The sequence below is a fragment of the Sapajus apella genome, unplaced genomic scaffold (assembly GCF_009761245.1).
Source record: "Sapajus apella isolate SASKATOON/1434 unplaced genomic scaffold, GSC_monkey_1.0 scaffold46, whole genome shotgun sequence".
NCBI classification, from domain to species: Eukaryota; Metazoa; Chordata; class Mammalia; order Primates; family Cebidae; genus Sapajus; species Sapajus apella.
This window is the reverse complement of record NW_022436986.1, coordinates 3,453,541-3,464,376: the sequence shown is the minus strand read 5'-3', so window position 1 is coordinate 3,464,376 and position 10,836 is coordinate 3,453,541. Positions and strand designations below refer to the sequence as shown.

At 43.5% G+C, this 10,836-nt stretch overlaps 1 long non-coding RNA gene and 1 other non-coding gene across 2 annotated transcripts in view; both read right to left on the bottom strand.

The window, feature by feature from the left end:
- Window positions 1-2,112: 2,112 nt before the first annotated feature.
- Window positions 2,113-2,246, bottom strand: LOC116524952. The gene has a single exon (XR_004257548.1). It is a non-coding gene; the product is annotated as a U8 small nucleolar RNA (small nucleolar RNA).
- Window positions 2,247-4,885: 2,639 nt separating this feature from the next.
- Window positions 4,886-10,836, bottom strand: part of LOC116524721 — a 76,986-nt gene continuing 71,035 nt past the window's right edge. The window contains exon 4 of the long non-coding RNA XR_004257458.1: window positions 4,886-6,198. This is a non-coding gene — a long non-coding RNA (uncharacterized LOC116524721). The remainder of the gene's footprint in view (window positions 6,199-10,836) is intronic.

Here is a 10,836-nt window from a genome sequence, read left to right as displayed (position 1 = left end):
CTCACTTTCTCACTCTCCTACACGTGTTTCCTGGAATCACCTTCCAAATAGACTACTTGCACTCAAACCTTTGCCTGAGGTCTACCTCTGAGAAACCCAGGCAATGAGCGGAAGTAGAGGGACATGGAGATGTCTTTCTGGGGAAATTTCAGTAGCAAGACTGAATAGTATAAAAATGTGAGTTCTTCACAAATTAAATTTTCTGCTCAACACAGTTCCAATAAAAATTACAGCGGGAAAACTCTTAGAATATCATTTTTAAAAATAATTTTTTAGGTAGTGTGTTAGCTTCCTACTGCTACTGTAACAAACAACTGCAAAGTTAGTGGCTTAAAACAACACAAATTTATTCTCCTACAGGGGGATCAGAAGTCCAAGATAAGTCTTAAGGAGCTAAGAGCAAAGCATTGGCAGGGCTCGTGCCTTCTGGAGGCTCCAAGGAGTAATCTGTTTCCTGTTCTTCTGGCTTGTAGAAGCTTCTCATACTCCTTGGCTTGTGGCCCCATGACTCCAATCCTTGTTTCTATGGTTTTCTCTCTCTGCCGCCCATGCTTCCCTCTTACAAGAACCCTTGTGATTATATAGAGCCCCTCCCAGATAATTCAAGATAATTTGCCCATCTCAGGATTCTTAAGAATCTTAATCACATCTGCAAAGTCCCTTTTCATGTAAAGTAACATATTCATAGGTTCCAGAGATGAGGACCTGGACATCTTTGAGGGGTCATTATTTAGCCCTCCACAGTTAGGAGACAAGTAAATGAGCTGAAATGGCAAAGAAAGAAATTTTTGAAGAAGTAAAGAGTAATGAAGGTAGACTTGCTTACATGATAAATAAACTCTAAAACCTTAATAATTGAAACTGTACTGTTGGTGGAAAAAATCAACAATAATGGGATCGTAGAAATAGATCCAATGATATGTTAAAAGTTGGTTTAAGATAAATGTGGCAGATCAAATAGGTGAAAAAAGGAAGAAGTTATTATTCAATATACAATCCAGTTGGTTAACTTCCTGAGGACAAATAGTTTACTTACAATTTAAAACAAAATATAGGTAGATGAAAGAATGTAATGTTTAAGAGTTTAACCAATAAAGGACTATAAGGAAATAAAAGTAAAAATATTTACTAGCTTTTGGTATTAAGAAGAATTTCTCTGCCTGTAATCCCAGTACTTTGGGACGCTGAGGTGGAAGGATCTTTTGAGGCCAGGAGTTTGAGACCAGCCTAGGCAACATAGAAAGACCCTATCTCTACTAAAAAGGAAGGATTTCTCAGTATGAAATAAATAAAATTCATAACAGAAAAGGTTAATGAATTCAACTACATAAAATTTAAAGTCTCTATGTCAAATATACCACAATATGATGGTATATTTGACCAAACAGCACATGAAAAAGCGTTTGACATTCTAAGTCATCAAGGAAATGAAAATCCTTATTACAACAAGATGCCACTACAGTCCACTAGAATGACTAAGATTTTAAAAACTTACAACGCCATATGTTGGCAAGATACTGAGAAACTGGAATCTCCTACACTACTAGGGGGAGTGTTAAATGGTACAATCACTTTAGGAAACAGTATGGCAGTTTCTCAAAAAAGTTAAACGTACGCTTGCCATATAATCCAGCAAACCATTCTTAGATATTAAGCCAAAAAATAAAAAATAAAAACATATGTTCACAAAAAGACTTGTACAAAAGCATTCATTGGAGCATTATTTATAATAGCTAAATACTAGAGACAACCCAAATGTCAGCCCACCGGAGAATGAATAAACAAACTGTGCTATGTTCATACAATGGGATATCAATAAGCAATAAAAAGGAAGAGCGTATCAACTGTAACAACACAGGTAAATCTCAAACACATTATGCTGAGGGGAAGAAGCCAGACACAGAAAAGTCCATGCTTTACAATTCCACTTGCATGAAATTCTAGAAGAAGCAAGACTGATCTACAGTGATAGAAATCAGAGCAGTAGTTGCCTCTGGCAGAGCAGTGAGAAGGGGAGGATTGACTGGAAAGAGCACAGGGAAACTTTCTAGGGTAATAGAAATAATTATATATATGTTATTTTTTTTTTCAAAGTAGTGATCGTCATGAACAATCAGATAGGCATGCTCAGGGTATTGCAAGTCCTGATTACGCAGAGGCGTTAATCACATTTCATGCATCTCCAATCATCGTGTTCTATCTGCCCTCCAAAAGGAGGAATAGGTAAGGATCATCTCACCCATCAATAAGTATTACATATTTTGATAGAAATGTGGGTTATACAGGTATATGCGTTTGTCAGAATTCATCCAACTTACACCTAAGCTCTATGTCAGGGTGACCCATCTTTTCGCCTCCCTGGGATACATTGGAAGACGAATAATTTGTCTGGGGTCACACATAAAGTACACTAAGTCACAGGATCCTGGGGGTGTCACTTTTCTGGCCAGAAACCTCTGTGGCCACTGACGCCTTTGCCTGAGTTTTGTTTGGGCCCACTGGGCTCGTTCTGCCCACTTGGCCTGGCAGGCTTTGCTCGGCTCACACTACCAGCCTGGATCCCATGCCTTCCAAGGGTGAGCCAGGTGTGAGTGACAAGGGGTTTGTGAGTGAGTGAGCATGGGGCCTGGCTGCTACACACAGCGGTGGCAGGGCAGGCAGCTCCAGGCACTGGCATGGGTGCTGGTTCCCTGCAAGGTTGCAGCTGGACCAGGCATACTGCAAGTGATTTCCATGGCCAACACTGGGGAATGAAGTGGTGCCCAGAAGCTTGGAGACTCCAAGAACTGCAGACCCCCAAAAAGGGTGTCACAGCCCTGGCTCAGGGAGCACCTAGGTCTGGGCTCCCCAAAGGGCTCCTTCTCTCTTCTCTCCTTCTCATCTTCTGCAATGTGGCAAGCAAGGGACATGTTTCAGTCCTGTTTGTGTAACAGCTCTTTTAGCCCTGCCATTCAGCAGGTCCCGAGTTCTTGTCCTGCATCCAGGAAGAATGAGGTATGCAGACAAGTGGAGGGTAGCAAGGTTAAGAAGTGCTTTATTGAGTGATAGAACAGCTCGAGGAGACTCGAAATAGGTAGCTCCTCTTCACAGGCAGGTCATCCTGACAAGTGTCCAGCTGTTAGCAGAGAGGAGACCCACGGTGGGTAGCTCTTCTCCACAGACAGGTCATCTGTGTAAGTCTGACTGAGTCCAGGGTTTTTATATGCCTCAGAGGGGAGGAAGTATGCGCTGATTGGTCCATGAGTGGCCATGAGCAGGCCCAGAAAAGCACTATAAGTTCTCAATCTGGTTAGCAGAACTGTCTGCCTGGCCCCCAGCCCTCAAGCTGTCTCTGGCCTAAAGGTGGGGTTTCATCTGGGACCTGCCCCTTTCTGCCCAGGAGCCTGTCTGTCTCCTGCCACCATTTACTTGCCATCCACAGTGCCCACAGCGCCCAGACTGTTCATGCCAAGCAGTGCCTGCAGACCTGCCCTACCTGCTCTTATACCCACCTTGGTCTCCCTCCCCTGCTCATTGGTATTCAAAGTCTGGAGCGGGCTGAAGCAGTAGGGGTCTGGCGTTTTAGCACTGCCCTGAGCATGCACCTACCCAGCTGGGTCATGACAGCACCTGGGCTCAGCCACAACCTTGCTCTAAAATTGGAGTGGGTGCTGGGAGTGGGGAGAGGCCAGACAGCAGTGAATTCAGAGCCTTTAGGGGCAGCGGGGTTTCCTGGGCCCCTAGAGTGCAGAGATGCCTGGATGTGCAGCTGTGGCTGGGTGGCTACAGTTGTCCCGGGAGGGCAGGGCTCCCACCCCTCCAACTTGGAAGGGAGCAGGGCTTCTGCCTGTTCCCAGCTCTCACTGGCTCTGTGAAGCCAGCAGCCCTGGCTGCGCCTCCCCATCTGCAGCCAGCGTCATGGCAGCAGCTGGGCCACAGCTGCCATCACTAACACTAAAAATAGCTAATGAGTGAAAAAAAAAAATCACAAAAAAATCTCATAATGTTTTAAGAAAGTTTACAAATTTGTGTTGGGCAGCATTCAAAGCCATCCTGAGCTGCATGCAGCCTGTGGGCCACAGGTTAGACAAGCTCAATTGAGCATTTCAGTAACAAAAAGTGACACCAGGTATGGTGGCTCATATCTGTAATCCCAGAACTTTGGGAGGCCAAGGCGGGAAGATCACTTGAGGTCAGGAGTTCAAGACCAGCCTGGCCAACATGGTAAAACCCTGTCTCTACTAAAAATACAAAAATTAGCCAGGCGTGGTAGGGTGGGGTGGGGCTGAGGCAGGAGAATCGCTTGAACCCAGGAGGCAGAGGTTGCAGTGAGCCGAGATCACACCACTGCACTCCAGCCTGGGCAACAGAGCAAGACTCCATCTCAAAAGAAAAAAAAGTGAAACAAACAAAATTAAAGGCAAGCAAATTAAAAATAATGTTTGTGAAAAATATGACAGTCTTATAACTTTAATATATAGAGTTTACTTGAAAGTCCATAAAATAGGCTGGGTGTGGTGGCTCATGCCTGTAATCCCAGCACTTTGGGAGGTTGAGGTGGGCAGATCACCTGAGGTCGGAAGTTGGAGACCAGCCTGACCAACATGGAGAAACCCCATCTCTGCTAAAAACACAAAACATTAGCTGGGTGTCGTAGCACATATCTGTAATCCCAGCTACTCAGGAGGCTGAGGCAGAAGAATCACTTGAACCCAGGAGGCGGAGGTTGCAGTGAGTGAGATCATGCCATTGCACTCCAGCCTGGGCAACAAGAGCAAAACTCTGTCTCAAAATAAATATATATATATAATCATCAGATCTTGAGGGAAAAAAAAGAAGTCAATAAAATAACATCCAAAAGAAAGAAAAATGAACATGAACAGTCAATTCCACCCAAAAGAGGTGAAGACACACACACACACACACACACACACACACACAGACACACACGTATGAAAAACAGTAATAAAATAGTATGGGTGGATACTACACATGTATATACTTACACTTAAGCTCTATGTTGGGGTGACCAATCTTTGGCCTCCCTGGGCTACATTAGATGAAGACTAATTGTCTGGAGCCGCACATAAAATACACTAATGTCACAGGTACTGCAGACTTGAAAACAAATTGGACTGAGGGTAGTAATATAATGAACACCTACGTATCTCCTACTTAAGCTCCGAAGTATTCACGTTTACATGCCTTTTTTGAAGAGCAATTTGGAATTCCTTATCACACTTCTAAATGTATATACTCTTTAACTTCATATATGTATACATACATACACGTGAAAAGTGATCAAAGAAATCTATGAAAATTAGTAATAAAAGAAATATAAAGTATAATACCAATAAATCTAGATATCAAATTAATTAACATAGATTGTTAACAATGGTGAAACTAAAGGCTATCTGGATAAAAAAAGGGTATGGGGCTTAGTAACTGCTCATCTAAGGCTTAAGCAAAATCCTTCCTCGGTCCAATCTGTTTTCAAGTCTGTAGCACGTGGCAGAGATGACAATGTCTAGGTCAGCATTCTGAAACCTAATCATTGCTGTCTGGGTCACCCAGAGCTCCATTTGGAAGCTGAGAGATGGAGAACTCTGAGCCCTGCATGTTCTCTATGCTGCCCATGAAATTTCCATCCCGACTCATAAATTCTTTCCACCTCCCTCATCTCTGCAACCCACATCATTACCTAGAGTCTTATTCATTCAGTTCTTCCGTCTTCACCCCGTATCACCTAAGTCTTTTCAATCACTCCCTCCCCAGTGTTCTCATGTAAAAGATTGACTTTGATAATCTGATATCAGTCAATAATTTCCCAGAAGGTCACAGGGCCTGAGGAAAAAGGTTTCCCTGATAAGATATCATCTTATTTCCTTTGTATAGGCATGTGCTATCAGTAAATAAGCAGAAAGGAAGACAGTTCAGAGAGGTGAAATGCAATTAATAAACAAACATATTAAAATATTCAACCTCACTGGTAAGAAAAATACAAATGAAATTAAGTCCTCATTTTTACCTATAAAATTAGAAACAAATTAATTTGTATTTACAATACCTAACGCTGATAAGAGAATAATAAAATTGGGGGTACTGTATATTGTACTGTCCTTTGAGAAAGCAATTTGACAATATGTATTGAGTCATAAAAATGTCCACACTGTTGACCCAGCAATTCATCTTCTGGAATGGCAGATTGAAGACAAAAGTCTAAAAAGAGAAGAGAAAAAGGCTTCGCGTACAAAGATATTCACAGTTGTTCAGAAATCATATAAATAACCCACAAGAAGAGCGTTAAGTAAATTAAGGCACATGTATAAAATGAAACCGTCTGTAGGCATTAAAGTACGACTTAATAGAAATGCAAAGCAATTAACTGAAAAAATGATCAGCCACCCTCATGATTAAATAAATGCAATTAAAGCGATAGGGATATACCATTTTCCACCCTTCAGATGGACAAAGATTTAAAATCTCTTTAGTGGCCTGTTGGGAAAATGAGAGCATGTTTATTTACTGTTCATGGGAGTGTAAATATTGTGACTTCTTGTACATATGTGGGTAAACTATCCAAGCATACAAAAAAAATGGGCAGTAATATAATGAACACCTGTGTATCTCCTATTTAAGCTCTGAAATATTCACGTTTATGTGACTTCTTTAAAGAGCAATTTGGCATTACCTATACTTCTAAATGTATATACTCTTTAACTCCAATAATTCCATTCCTAAGAATTTTACATACAAAAATAGCTCCATCTGTGCACAAAAATAAGTATATTAACAGGTAATATTAGACCAGGTGCAGTGACTCATGCCTGTAATCCCAGTGCTTTGGGAGGCCAAGGCAGGTAGATCATCTGAGGTCAGGAGTTCAAGATCAGCCTGACCAACATGGAGAAGCCCCGTCTCTACTAAAAACACAAAAATTAGCTGGGCATGGCGGCACATGCCTGTAATACCAGCTATTCAGGAGGCTGAGGCAAAAGAATCACTAGAACCTAGGAGGTGGAGGTTGCGGTGAGCTGAGATCTCGCCATTGCACTCCAGCCTGGGCAACAAGAGCGAAACTCCGTCCAAAAGAAAAGGTATATTGAAGTAGTCTTTTTCATAGCAACAGATTAGAAACAACAGAAAGTCCACATAGTAGAAAATTGTTCAACAAGCCCTGCTCCATCCCCACAATAGAACAGCATCACGCTCTTGAAAGGGAGTGAGGTCTCTCTATATGCTAATAAGAAAGTATCTCCAAGATACAGCATTGAGTGAAAAAAGCAAGGTGCAGAACAGTAGGCACAGTAGGATCCCACTTGTCTATTTTAAAATATATGCACATATATATTTGTATATGCATTAAAAATTTTGGGAAGAATTCCCAAGAAACTGATGAAAAGCAGTTTTCCTACAGGAATGCGGGCTGAGGGAGGATGGAGAAGACTTTCATTTTCATCTTTTATTCCTTCTGAACTGTTTGCATTTTGTTTTACCATATGCATGTGTTGCTTTTATGATTTAAAAACTAACTTTAAAAGATAAGTATGAATACTACATTGCAAATGGGAAATGCATATAATATTAACTGAACAAGATGGACTCAACTCTGCATGTCATGCACCTGGATACAGCAGGGTCTTTTGGAGACAAAGGTAATCCTGCTGCCTCTGTCCTTAACTCCTACAGCTACTCCTGAATTCCCTCCTTCTCCCCAAACTTCATCCTCTTCCTTGAGCATTAACACATCAGGCGTCTCCTCATTAAATCAAAAACAAAACCAAAAACTCAGCAGCCTCCCTGGCTCCAGCACTCCCTGTTCCTTTCATAGCCCCTCCAAGCTGGCTTCCATCCCATCATCCCCTTGTCCCCAGCTTTTTCTGAGCTCTCCAGTGACTCGACTGTGCAATTACTTTTCCATTGCCACATCACTGGAACTCTGCAGAGGATCACTTCCTCATTATCTCCTCCTGAGGCTTGGATTGCCCTGGACCCTTCCTGACTCTCCCAGCTCCTGGAAGCCTCTTTCTGGCCAGTCTCCTCCCTGAATTCCAGCAGATTAAGCCCTAGCCCTCCTCTTTCATGTCTATATACAGCCTCCCTAGATGATCTCATCTCCTTGAGCTGCAGAATCCTCACTTGTGTAGTGAAGACACCCTGATACAGCCCATGGATGCTGTACTATTTCTTGACCCAGCATACATACCTAGGAATGACACCTCACTTCTGCTTTGGGGAATTGCTCATTCTGCATTCCACAAGGTCACAGGGAAACTGCCAATCACAATGACCGCCATCCTCTAACATCAGGACTGAGGTAGTCTTATTTCGTTCTTAATCCAGACCAATTAGAGTTCTCCCAGGACTTAGCTGCTGGCAGAAATTAGCCTCTTTCCTCTGGAGATACTGAGCTTATCTGGTGGTGAGAACCTACATGCAGAATGAAGCCAAATATGGCCCAGTAGAATTGAGATGTGGAGAGACAAACAGGGGGACAGAGCGACTATTAACTGACATCATTGAACATCACTGAACCCCTAGGTCCAGCCATGCCTAATGTCAGAGCCAGCCAACGCCTGGACTTTCCACTTATATGAGCTGATAAATTGCCTTTTTGACTTGAGACAGTTAAAGTTAGGATTATGATTCTTATAAGTAGAAGAATGCTTGCTAATATACTCCCAAACCACTATCTGAAGCTTCAGATTTATAAGCACGACGGTCTGCTGGATATCTCCACTTGCAAGCTACCATGAACCTCAGCCTCAACACATCCAGAATGGAATCCTTTGTCTTCCTGCCCCAGCCACCCAGCTCCTCCACCACGGTCTTTTTCCAGCCTCTCCAGTCACTAGACACATAAGCTAAAACAGAGCCAAAAGAAAGCTTGAAATAATAGCTTTTTCTGCCTTGTTTGAGATTTTCCAATTCAATTTGTAAACATCAAATACTGTATTCAGTTGTACGAGTTCCAGGAAACTAGGTTAAAATAGCATCTTTGGAAAGACTGAGGATCAGCTACGCAGGAGCTGAGCATCAGTGCCTCAAGCAAGTGCTTTCCAAAAGGTTAGACTTCCTCCTGCTTCACTAGCCCAGAAATCATTGCTAATGAATCCATGAAGATTGGATTTTACCTTTCCCAAACCTAATATTTCAGCTAATGGCAGTCCCACCACTGCCATGAGAAGCAACTTGCCAATCACTGCGCACCTCCAAACCCATACTCCACTCCTCAAGAACTTTCTATGGCTCCCCATCACCAAAAGGTTCCAACCACCCTGGATCAGCTACTGTTACCTGGACATACTGCACATGTTTCTGCCCCTGGGATTCCACTTACTCTCTTCCCTAGTGATTCTATTTCCACCTCATTTCTGCTTCCATCCTGCCAAGGCATGGATCAAATTCTGCTCCATCCAGGAAACTGTGGTGCCACCTTCATTCCCAAATCGGATAAAAATGCCTTCTTCTTCCAATACTCAGAGAACATATTTGTAACTCTGATGCCTCTGAGAACGTATTGCCTTTGGTTAGTTTCCATGTGTGGGTTCACACAGCTCATCTCCCCAGCTAGATTGTCAAGTCTACTTGAAGTCTTGCCTTGAAGCTGGATTGATGTCTTCCTCCTCTGAGTTCCCGTAGCAATGAGGTGCATCTCCCACACTGCCTTTCACAGTGACTATTAACTGCCTCTTCCCAAATCTGGCTTTCCTCTTTTTGTGTGGGTGCGAACTCATGTCTGAATCCATCACAAGACCCCTGACACCTTTGCTTGATGCCATCAGGTACTGTCCCCTTAATCAGATGCCTTTGAGAGCTTGAATCAATTAAGCTCAGCCAGAAAGGGGCAGTGGCTGCATTATCTAGGGTAAAGGAGGTGAGAAGGCAGAGATTCTTGCCTGGGGACATCCAGAAGACACCAAAAATTAAGTGTGCATTCACAGGGCTAGTCATCCCTTCAACCACTGACAGGCCCTTCCCTGGGATCTTGATAGCAGGTTTGCACAAGGACATCACATGCAGAAAGCTGCCAAGGCCTCTCCCTTAGAAACTCTTCAGGAGCTGAAAGAAGAATCAGAAGAGACAAGGAGAAACAGCCTAAGGAGAGGAGAAAAATCGAAAGAGCCAGGTGTCAAGGAGGCAAGGAAAGCTTTTCAAAAAAGAGGGAGCAATCTGGAGGGCTGGAGAAGGAGCCAGAAGACACTGGCTTCCCTGACCGAGAAGAAGGCTCAACTAGGCTGTTGGGGTAGGGAGAACAGGGGTAAGTCTGGAGCCCGCTGGAATCCTTCAAACCTGCTTGTGTAACTTAGAAGGAAAAACCCTTTTCCTTCTCTCCACCTCCAGGCCTTGCTCAGGTGCAGCCTTCTCCTCTAAGACCATTTCCTACCTGAAAAGTCCTCTCTGCCTTCACTGCCCAGCTTGATCTCACCCCTCCACGAAGCTGCCTTCTGGATGTCCTGGTTTCTGGATGTCCTGCCTTCTGGACTGTGGGAGAGATTCCCAGTCCTCTGAGCTTAGGGCTCTGACTCTTGAAGATACAAGCCATTTCTTTTTTTTTTTTTTTTTGAGACGGAGTTTCACTCTTGTTACCCAGGCTGGAGTGCAATGGTGCGATCTCGGCTCACCGCAACCTCCGCCTCCTGGGTTCAAGCAATTCTCCTGCCTCAACCTCCCAAGTAGCTGGGACTACAGGCGTGCGCCACCATGCCCAGCTAATTTTTGTATTTTTAGTAGAGACGGGGTTTCACCATGTTGACCAGGATGGTCTCGATCTCTTGACCTCATGATCCACCCGCCTCGGCCTCCCAAAGTGCTGGGATTACAAGTGTGAGCCACCTTCTGCTGCATGTCACACTT